Genomic DNA, 12086 nt, shown 5'->3' on the forward strand with positions numbered 1-12086 from the left:
TTGCCATTTCCTGTGCCAGGGCATCTTCCCGGCCCAAGGATCGAACCTGTGTCTCTTGCATCTCCTGCACTGCCAGGTGGATTCTTCACCACTGCGGATCAGCGTCATGCACTGTTATAACACAAAGGCATCTTAGTGAGCCCCGTACCTGCGTGTCATACACCTGCCTTTCCCATGGTCATGGAGCAGGGGCTTAAACCTGAAACGTCTCACTCTGAAACTCTGGATCAAACTGAATTCACGGAGTTGAAACTCCAGTGCCAATCCCACGTCAGGCACCAGGTGATGGAGTGAGAGTTTCAAGGGAGGACAAGAATGTCAGAACAATCATGGCTGCTGCCATACAGCTTAGCAGTAAGGACACTGGGGGCCAGCTGGCAAAGGCTCTGTCCTTCTTTGAGGAACTGACTGATTCCGGGTTTAAAGGGAAACTGGTTTCCCAGGTCTGAGGGACTCCTGGCTTTCTGTCTTGCCCTTGAATGGCCAGAGTAGGGGAGTCAGGCAGGACCCCCAGAGTGTGGCTAGGGCCTCTCACAGATACAAAACCTTGCCACCCCCTGCCTCACTCAGCCTCACCAAATCCACCGTTCTATTTGCAAACAGTAAAAAAATATTTTGACTTAATAAATATTCCTAATGATATTACTGCTGATGTTCCCCATACACTGTCTGGCATCTACAAAACACATATTAACTGAATGAATTAAGAATATGTCATATTTCACATATAGTACAAGGAACTCTGCTCAATGCTATGTGGCAGCCTGGATGGGAGGGGAGTTTGGGGAAGAATGTGTGTGTGTGTGTGTGTGTGTGTGTGTGTGTGTGTGCTCAGTCGTGTCTGACTCTGCGACCCCATGGACTGTAGCCCACCAGGCTCCTCTGTCCATGGGATTTTTCAGTCAAGAGTACTGGAGTAGGTTGCCCTCCCTTCTCCAGGGTATCTTCCCAACCCAAGAGTTGAACCCACATCTCTTGCATCTCCTGCATTGGCAGGTGGATTCTTTACCGCTAGCACCACCATGGATACCTGTATATGTATGACTGAGTCCCCTTGCTATTCTCCTGAAGGTATCACAGCATTGTTTATTGGCTATTCCCCAATACAAAATAAAACATTTTAAAATTAATTAATTAATTTCTTAAAGAATATGGCATACTTCACAGTAAAAAAGCAAATGCAGATGTGTGGGCTTGGAACCAGAAAAGATGCTAATGGAAGGTTAGCCTGAATTTGAAAGGTAGTGTTAACTCGAGACAGTAATTATATTTGATTAGCATTTTCTTCCGCTTTTTCTTACATAAGTCTTCAAGCAAAATTATAAGCAAAGTGGCGGAAGTCAAAGGATAACAAATCTAGAGAAAATGGGTTGGTGGATTCCTTTGTATCCAATGAAGCATAGTGCACTTTTAACATCAATGAATTCACTGAACTTAATAAAACTTAGTTCATGACTCCAAAGAGTTCAGACTCAGATCAAGCTTTGTATTTGGAGGCAGTGCTTGCTAGAAATGTTTCTCATTTTGCAATCAATTTCATGATGATTCGGTTAGCACTCAGAGTCAGGAAACAAAAATCCCCTGAGTGGAGAAGCCATAATGGCTCCTGAATCTAATAATACCATCTCTGCTGGCTCCTTTGTCTTATAAGACCTCCTCCAATTTCTAGCATTTTTAAAGCATGTGCCATTAAAGTTAAAAACTTTTAGACTGCACCCAAAGAGTGATGTTTAAAGGACTATCAAAGCCTAGGTCTACAAGGTACCAAAAAAAAAAATACAATGTTTGAATAATCTACCCTTAGAAAGAGATAATTACAAGAATATTTTGGGTGACACAAAGGTGAATCCTCTTTGACTTCATTTCTGACCTCCCCCTATCCCCCAGTTTAACAGAATAGTTGAACAGCAGAGGAAGTAGGTAAAGAGATGCAAGTAAATAAAATTATAACCAACATATACATATTTTCAATAAAACAGCCAAGTTCGAACCCAGCTTTATTAGAAAAGTACAGTTTTTCTTTCTGATTTCAAAATCTATGCAGCATATTAAAAGATCATAGACTTCCCAGGTGGCCCAGTGGTGAAGAACGCACCTGCCATAGCAAGAGACAAGGGTTCCATCTCTGGGTGGGGAAGATGCCCTGGAGGAGGAAATGGCAACCCATTCCAGTATTCTTGCTGGAGAATCCCATGGACAGAGGATCCTGGCGGGCTACAGTCCACTGGGTCACAAAGAGTTAAACATGACTTAACAGCTAAAAAACAGCAATAACAGTATAAAAATTTGTACAAGCCTTTGATTTTGTCAGAGTACTTCCCATGATAACATCTCACTTGGTCCTGATATCTTCCTTGTGCTTCATGCAGAATAACCCTGTCTGTATTTTATAATTAAAAGCAGGCTTTGAGGGGTTAAGTTGCATAACCACGATCATTTAATTAGAGGAGGTACTAGGAACAGGATTGTTCCTTTAAATCCCACCCTGTGATCTTTTCACTGTCCCAGTTTGCACAGATACTGTAGTTTGAATGAAAGCAGAGATGAGTCACACAAGTAAAATTAAAATGTGAGCAGAATGTCAAGTGTTTGCTCTGACATTGAAGCATGAGCTGTGGCTTCGTTGTCTGCTGTGCAAGAGGTGGTTAATCTATTTTATGAAATGGAGATAAATACAATGGAAATTATGTTGAAAAATTACACCAATGTTAGTATTTTAAACTCCCATTTATAGGGGGTATATTCAGACAACTAAAGCAGAAGGAGGGTAAGACTGATCAATTCCACGGTCGATTCAAAGAAAGATACTGAATAAGTGAAGACTGCACATATGTTAATTCTGGGAAAAATAATTGATATGAACAGGATTACATAGCACACATGAAAGAAATACAATTATTTACAATTATAGAAATTAATAGTGTGGTTTATCATTTAGTTGGTAAACATTAAGAAAATATCATTTATATTTAAAATGGACAATGATTTTACTCATTTAAAATGGTTGTGACTTGCTTATACATTCAGTTCAGTTCAGTCACTCAGTCGTGTCCGACTCTTCGCAACCCCAGGGACTGCAGCACACTAGGCTTCCCTGTCTATCACCAACTCCCGGAGCTTGCCCAAACTCACGTCCATCGAGTCGGTGATGCCATCCAACCCTCTCATCCTCTGTTGTCTCCTTCTCTTGCCTTCAATCTTTCCCATACATTTACATGGACCAAAAATCAGAACTATTTACAAAGATATTGTAAGTAGTCTTATCTCTGTTTTCAACATCCAACCTCCATTTCATATAAGTAAATTATTTTTTTTGTTTCCATTGTATTTTGAGGATGTGCCTTTATGCACATGCAATTAAATTGCTTTCTCTACATTTTTACACACACAAAAATTCATTGTTCTGCACCATGTGGTTTTCATGTAACAGTATATACCACAGATAGTTCTATGTCAATACATAGTTTTCTCATTCTCTTTAATATAATTTAACTTTTTCAGAGCGTTTCATTTCATGGACCTATCAGTTTGTGTAACCAGTCCTTCTCAAACAGAAATTTGGATTGTTTTAATCTCCCGCTGTCGCAATCTCTCCAAGTCAACAGTTGTTTTACATTTTTATAGACATTGCAAACAATTATGTATCAATTTTTGATCTGATGGCTAGTTTCTTTTGTGAAGAAAAGTACATTACTCATTCCAGTTTAATTTCAGAAAATTGCATATGAATTAATGTTTCTAGTTTGGGATGACGTGTACACACTGCTATATTTTAAATGGATAACCAACAAGGACCTACTATACAGCACAGAGACCTCTGCTCAATGTCAAGTGTCAGTGTGGATGGGAGGGAAGTTGGGGGAGAATGGATACGTGTATATGTATGGCTGAGTCCCTTTGCTGTCCACCTAAAACTATCACAACATCGTTAATCAGCTATACTGCAATGCAAAATAAAAAGTTCAAAGTTAAATCAATTAATTAACATTTCTCTAACAGTTATTCGGTGGGACTTTGGCCTTTGAGAAGTTTATTGTACCCAAGTTTCAAAGGAGGCTCCTCAGAGACGCAGGCACTAGTGCTGTTATGAATCACCCTCAGCTCATGTTCTGAGAGTCAAATGACTGACACTTGTTTTAGGCACACTTGCGGATGATCCTGCCTTTTCCTTTCTGGCAGAGATAGTAATATAAATTTAGTTATGGGATAACACTCATTTTTTCTTTTAAATATGTAAAATTTCTCAGGTGAGAAGATAGAAGGTCCTATGCAGAATTAATTACATATATGTAGCTTTTATAATGAAGCAAAAGCATGAAATTGACTTCCAGGGTGCAATATGAAAGTGCAATGGTATTAATACATAGATTATAGGGTGAGACTGAAATCTCCTATCTCTCTTCATTTCTCTGTCTAGAATTGTTGACAAATCAACTTTTAAAATTATCATACATATGCAAGTATCTAGTCATATTTTTGGATTTATGAGACAAAAGTGGGTTGCTATGAGCTTAAAGTGATGTCATTAATCTAAGAAATAAGGAAAGAGGGAAGAAAGAGGGAAATAAAGAGGGAAGGAGGAAGGAAGAAAGAGTATATTGATACATATAAAAGTATGCTTATACCAACAATATTACCATTTTTCAAAAAATATTAGAGCATTTTTCCCTTTATAATTTCATTCAGAAAATTTGCTACACATAGAAATCGTGAATTTTTAAAATACCTTTTGGTATTTGGAAATAGTTTGACAGTGTCTTTATTTTGTACCTAATTGTTCGTGAATTTTGTTGTTGCTGTTGTTTTTGTTGGCCACGCAGTGTGTGGGATCTTAGTTCCAGCTCCCCAACCAGGGATTGAACCTGCAACCCTGCAGTGGAAGTGAGGCGTCTTAACCACTGGATTGCCCGGCCAGTCTCTGTACTTATTTATATTGAAAGGCTGACTACATCACTTCAGAGTCACTGCTCTTTCCTCTGAGCCCTTTGTGGGTGTTGTCATATCACTACTGCTTTCTGGGCTCCAGTGTCTATAAATCACATCAGCTGTTGGTCCGAGCATCACTGCTTTGCAGACCTCTGTCTTTGCTTTCTGCCTGCTTTCTAAGATCTTTGCCTTTGCTCTTTCAGTTCTTTAACTACAGTTATCAATGGCACAATTGGTATAACAGCTATAATTACTCAGCAGGCTGCTTTCCCCCCAAATCCTGCTGAGAATATTGTCTTCCTCTTGACTACGAGTCTGTATGTCTTTCAGCAACTTTTTAACTTCTCAGCCATTCTTTCCTGAAATAGTCCATCTTCCCTGTCTGTGTTCATTCCTTCTCAAACATAGAGTGTCTCTTAGACCCCCCCATTCTCCAGGTCTTTTAACCTGTCCAACACATTTTCCTCATCTCTTCGTGCTATATTATAGGTATTTTCAAGTCACTTTTCTCATTTACTAATTTCCTCTAAGATCCCTCCAATTTGCTCTTTGAATGATCCACTGAGCATTTAATTTCAAGGATTACTTTTTTCTCTTTTGCAAGCTTCTACTACATCATAGGGCTTCCCTGGTGGCTCAGTCAGCCAGCAATTAGAATACACCCGCAATGCAGGATACCCAGGTTCTATCCCTGGACTGGGAAGATCTCCTGGAGAAGGGAATGACTATCCACTGCAGTATCCTTGCCTAGAGAATTCCATAGACAGAGGAGCTTGGCAGGCTACAGTCCATGAGGTCGCAAAGAGGCAGACACAACTGAAGCAACTTAGCACACATGTACACGTGCTGTATAAACATTTTTCTTTCTGGATTTGCCTGGAAATTCTTGGCACTTTTGCATTTTAGCTGCTGTCAACTCTGTTTCACTGCCAGTTGACTGTTGTTTGTAATTGCAGTTTCAAAATTAGCAGGTAAAAAAAAATTAGCAGATAATACACCATTTTTTCAAGGTAACCAATAAATCGACAGGGATGTTAAATTCAAGTATACTGCTGATTCCTGCAGAGCCATTCATCTTTGGCATTTAACACCACCTGCCTATGCAGGAAATTAAGTATTGTCCTTTCCTCGACTATGAATGTTTTCTTTTAATGGTGATATAAATCGAGTGATTGCAGAGAAATAATAAATTACAAAGAGAAGAAAAATGGGCCTGAATGTGTGGCTTTTTGTGACTACATGGCTTTTTTCAACCAAGTGTGATGAAGTGAAGGATTAAGCATTTTGTGATGAAGCAAAAATGTGATGCTTTTTATTAATATGCAATCAGTCTCAAGCTCTTGGGTTTCTGAGACATTTCTTTTTTCTTTGATGGAAATAAACAGATTATACAATGTATGACTTCCAATAGCCATTTTATTTTGCTTTCATTAATCTGGTTTGTGTCAAAGAAAAGTTATAAAATGCTTTAGCTTTTGCTTTTCCTCGGCCTTTCATGTAGAGCATCACTGACACATTTTATAGTGATGAGTATCGTGTCATGTGAATGTGGTTTCTGGATTGAAGCAGCAGCGTAAACTACTTGGGTTTTTGGAGAATGCAAACATGAAGGAAGCTTGTTGACAAGCAAATACCGTGTTTGCTACTGTAGTACTCTAATATGCCGAGATAATCCATTTCATTAAATGAGAACACAAGGGAACAAGGTCAGATCTAGTTAAAATTCCAATGTGAACTGTGAATTCCTTTTCCTGTGTGCTCCTCTCTTCGTGATCACAGCTGCACAGACACCTGCTTCTTGCTGTCCCCCTGCCCCTAGAGGTTCAGGGTGTCCTAAATTTGGTGTCATCTCTTCCTTCTACCCACCTTCCCTACTCTCTGCCTCAATCCACCCATCTTGCTCTCCGAGCACTCAGTCAAGACTCATCTCAAAAGTAAGATGGATCTCCAAACTTACAGGATTTCATTCGGTGGGCACCTGCTTTCCTTTATGTATTTATTTTGGCCACACCACGTGGCTTGCAGGATCTTAGTTCCACAACCAGGGATTGAACCCGGGGCCCCCGCAGTGAAAGCATGGAGTCCTCACCACTAGATCGCCAGGGAATTCGGCACCTGCTTCAAGTCTTGACTTGTCATAGTAAAGAGCACCTTATTGTTTGGACTCAATTCTTGTTAGTTTGTGTAGGTGTTTTAGACCTGAGGGATCCCCTGTGAAAATCCACAGACCTCTGAGATGGTGACAACAGCTAACATCATCATCAGCACTTTAAGTATGATCAGATCTGAGCAAGGCTATGGAAGGGTGACCTGGAGAGATACCTGAGCAGAGAAGAGACGCACTGCAGCCACCCACTGGGTACCTCAAGCCCCTAATGTGTACATGAGTGTGTGACCCCAGCAGGTACCCTAGACACCAAGTGGAATTGGAGACCGGCCACATGAAGGCACAGGCGCCTAAGTCAGGCTTGATCAGCTTCACAGTGTGCTGTGGGACTTTGTTCTTGAGGTTCTTAGATGACCAGCAAATCGGTCTCATAACAAATGATAGTTGATGTGTGAAAAAGTGAAAGTGCTAGTTGCTTAGTCAAGTCCAACCCTTTGTGACCCCATGGACGGTAGCCCACCTGATTCCTCTGTCCACGGAATTCTCAAGGCAAGAATACTGGAGTGGGTAGCTATACCCTTCTCCAGGGGATCTTCCTGATCCAGGGATTGAACCCTCGTCTCCTGCATTACAGATGGATTTTTAACCATCTGAGCCACCAGGGAAGCTTCAAAATCACTTTCAAAAAAGCCATTTGTCTTCCACAAAACTCTGCTCAGTAGATCTGTCCTATCTCTGAGATCCCCAGCTTAGATCCTTGCTCTCCACCTAAACACAAGTTTTCATACATGGACATGCTCTCTATTTTTTTTTTTTTTTTATTTCAACTACAGAGGGCAGGTCTTTATGGACATGCTCTCTAATGAATGGACACGACTCTTAAATAAACCTTTTCCCATTTGAGCATATGTGAGAAATAAGTACTTTATCCAGGTCTCTGTGCAGTGTGTGTTTTAAGTGCTTACAAACATTTATAATACAGCAACTACAAACCTTTGACGCTTGAAAGCAACCAGACCTCCCTTGGTTGAGTTAACAATAACTAAGGCTTTGACCTTCCTTTGAGATAGTGAGGTCTGATTGTCTAAGACACCTTAGGAAAAAGGTTACTCTTCACTGAAGGGGCAGTGTTTCTGTGAAAGAGACAGGGAGTTTCTTTGTCTTATAAACCTGCTCGTGACTTCTATGAGTCTCCCAGTTAAACAAAACTAACACAGTAGAAAACCATCCCCCTTCTGCCTTCTAAGGCGGGGAGAGCATCTTTCCAGCAGTACTGCCGTTTCTCATGTGACACATACAGATGGCCCCACAACATTCCCGTGCCAGCTGATTCCAACAGCTGACAAGTACACATCCATAGTTCATGTTGTAATATAAAACATGTTTAAGGCACAAGGTACTTTGTATGTTTCCACGTACATGTAAGACCTCTAACAGCACATGCAAGACTGTGAGTCTGTCTCCATCTTCCCATCCATCCCCTCCAACCCTCTCCACATGCTACCCACTCAGTGTTCCACCAGTTAACAGACCCAGGGCAGATGTCACACAGGCAGCTGCTGCCCAGTGACATGAGTGACCTGGGCATGACAGCCATGGTGCCCCAGAAGAGGAGCACGAGGTTCCGGGTGCACACAGTCTGCCAAGAGACCAGAGGGGGCAGCAGGCAGATACTGACTCCGTGTGCACGTCAGGGCAACTGAGAGGCATCTCTGGTTGGTGGAAAACCATGAATAGCTCACTATTGCCCATCGGCCACAGCAGAATAAACGTGTCTTGGAAAATAGGGAACATGGCATAAGAGAGATGTCTTCAAATCGTCGCTGCTTGTATTTCTACAGTTCCTTCCTTCCTGAGACTTGAGGGTCCACCCAGCACCTGAAAACCCTCCATCCTTTTCCTGGAGCTCATGGCTCAAGGCAGATACTTCCAATAGTTGCCAACACTGTTGATTCACATGCAGCAGCAGCTAAGTCACTTCAGTTGTGTCCGACCCTGTGCGACCCTATAGATGGCAGCCCACCAGGCTCCCCCATCCCTGGGATTCTCCAGGCAAGAACACTGGAGTGGGTTGCCATTTCCTTCTCCAGGGCGTGAAAGTGAAGTCACTCAGTCGTGTCCGACTCTTAGCGACCCCGTGGACTGCAGCCCACCAGGCTCCACCGTCCGTGGGATTCTCCAGGCAAGAGCACTGGAGTGGGGTGCCATTTCCTTCTCCAGGGCATGAAAGTGAGAAGTGAAAGTGAAGTCGCTCAGTCGTGTCCGACTCTTAGCAACCCCATGGACTGCAGCCCGCCAGGCTCCACTGTCCATGGGATTCTCCAGGCAAGAGGACTGGAGGGGGTTGCCATGAGTCATTATCTATTCACAAGGTCGTTCATCCCAGGCATTCACCTACCATGTGCTAGGTGCAATGCTGCCTCCTGGCAAAAGATCAGGGGAAATAACCATGGGGAAATAATCATGTTAACTGACGAAGAGGTGAGGGCAGTGCCTTCATGGGGAAATAACCACATTAAGTGATTAAGGCAGTGACTCCAAATGCAGGCGTGTCCCAGGCTCCTCAGGCCTGTTGTGTTAGGAGCGGGTTCAGAGGAGAGGTGCTGGTAGTCAGGCTGCATCTGGAAGGGTGAGGGGAGGTCTGCTCAGTGGAGATTCAGGGGAAAGAGCTCAGGGAAGCCAAGCACAGGTCGGGGTCTGGGAATGAGTGAAGCTGGAGGGCAGGGTCTCACTGTGTGAAGAGGGCAGAGGGGCAGGTGCTGAGAAGAGCAGGGAGGATGGCTGTGAGCACAGGCTGCATGGGATCCAGGTCCTCACAGCACCACTAAGGCCCTGCAGCTTATCCCTCCTAAACGAGGTCATCGGAGCCCCCGTGAGCACCAGGACTGGGGCACTGTTTGAGCTGCATGGCTCAATAAAGGTTAGCTCTCTCTGGATGTGCAGTGCTCCCCAAGGTGTGTCTTCTGGGCATTCTTCCTCACTAAGCTGTTTGTTTGGTTTGGGTTTTGTTTTAGATGATGTAGAACCCATTCAAACAAGAGCGGAGTTTATTAGGAGAAGGTCAGCAAGAAACGCTGAGCCCCCGAGGGGTGGGTTCTGGGGTGACGCCTGCACTGACATCTTGGTCAGAAACCAAGGCTGCCCTGTCTGCTCCCGGGACCAGAGGACCAGACGTCGGGAGTTTTCTCGGGGATTCTCCCGTATATTCTCCCTGTGAACCTGACCCTCTGGCCACTCACATCCACCCTCCACAAAACCAGTGTGTTCTCCAGAATGAGAACCTGAACAGAACAAGCCACTGCTTCACATCCTCCGGTCACCTCTTGCTGCCTACAAACTATACTTCTTCCATCAAATCTCTTGCACACAACGTCTGTATCTTTCCTCTACCATTTTCATTAGATGTGGAGGGTTTATGGATCCATCTTCCTCACTGTTCTGTTTAAAGGCAAAAATTAGACACTATACCTTTGTATTCTTACAGACCAGTTCAGTGAATGGAACAGATAGCTTTTAAGTAACAATTGATTACTTAAAAGTAAATAACCCATCCTATACATTTGTGGCTGCCGTAAGCATGGACATATTTATGTTTAAGGGTGAGAAATGGAATATTTCCTGGCATGTCAGTAAACAAAGGATGTCACCATCATGTCATCAGAGATTGCAGCCACCTTGGGCTATTGCAGCCACCTTGGAAGGTGAGCCCCTGAGCCCTGAGGAAATTCAGGAAGGGAGAATTATTTGCCCTCTAGCAGCCATCAGACTGCAGCCACACCCCAGGGTGAGCCCCAAGGAGGCTCAGGAGGTGAAAAACACAGGATACTGACCCCCAGATAGCTGAGGTGCTTAGGAGAGGAATCATTTCAATGAACGTAGACTATTGCATCTTCCCATACATATAAACGCACTAAATTCCTTAACTTGAGATATCTGGTTTCATTTAATTAACAATAATCTTTTGAGTAGACACGTATGGATGTGAGTTCAGTTCAGTCACTCAGTCGTGTCCGACTCCTTGCAACCCCATGAACTGCAGCACGCCAGGCTTCGCTGTCCATCACCAACTCCCAGAGCTTACTCATGTCCATTGACTTGATGATGCCATCCAACCATCTCATCCTCTGTCTTCCCCTTCTCCTCTCACCTTCAATCTTTCCCAGCATCAGGGTCTTTTCCAATGAGTCAGCTCTTTTCATCAGGTGGCCAAAGTATTGGAGTTTCAGCTTCAACATCAGTCTTTCCAATAAATATTCAGGACTGATTTCTTTAAGGACAGACTGATTGGATCTCCTTGCAGTCCAAGGGACTCTCAAGAGTCTTCTCCAAGACCACAGTTCAAAAGCATCAATTCTTTGGGGTTCAGTTTTCTTTATAGTCCAACTCCCACATCCATGCAAGACTACTGGAAAAACCATAGCTTTGACTAGACAGACCTTTGTTGACAAAGTAATGGATGTGAGAGTTGGACCATAAAGAAGGTTGAGCACCTGGGCCTGGTGCACTGGGAAGATCCAGAGGGATCGGGTGGAGAGGGAGGTGGGAGGGGGGATCGGGATGGGGAATACATGTAAATCCATGGCTGATTCATGTCAATGTATGACAAAAACCACTAAAATATTGTAAAGTAATTAGCCTCCAACTAATAAAAATAAATGGAAAAAAAAAAAAAGAATTTTTCCACAACCCCTCACACATACCAAGTGACAATTTGCATATAAAAAAGAACCCCCTGGATGTAACACTTGAACTGGAAGGTACAATACGTGCAATGGAGTAGTATGATAATATTGTCAGAGAAACAGCTTAGGTCCTGGGAAGAGGGAAGGCTTTGGTCTCCAATAAATCATATCATATAGAAAAAAAATAAAGAAGGCTGAGAACCAAAGAATTGATGCTTTTGAACTGTGGTGTTGGAGACTCTTGAAGAGTCCCTTGGACTGCAAAGAGATCAAACCAGTCAATCCTAAAGAAAATCAATCCTGAATTTTCACTGGAAGGACCGATGCTGAAGCTGAAGCTCCAATACTTTGGCCATGTGATGTGAAGAATG

Source organism: Cervus elaphus, chromosome 21 (assembly GCF_910594005.1).
Source record: "Cervus elaphus chromosome 21, mCerEla1.1, whole genome shotgun sequence".
Lineage (NCBI taxonomy): Eukaryota > Metazoa > Chordata > Mammalia > Artiodactyla > Cervidae > Cervus > Cervus elaphus.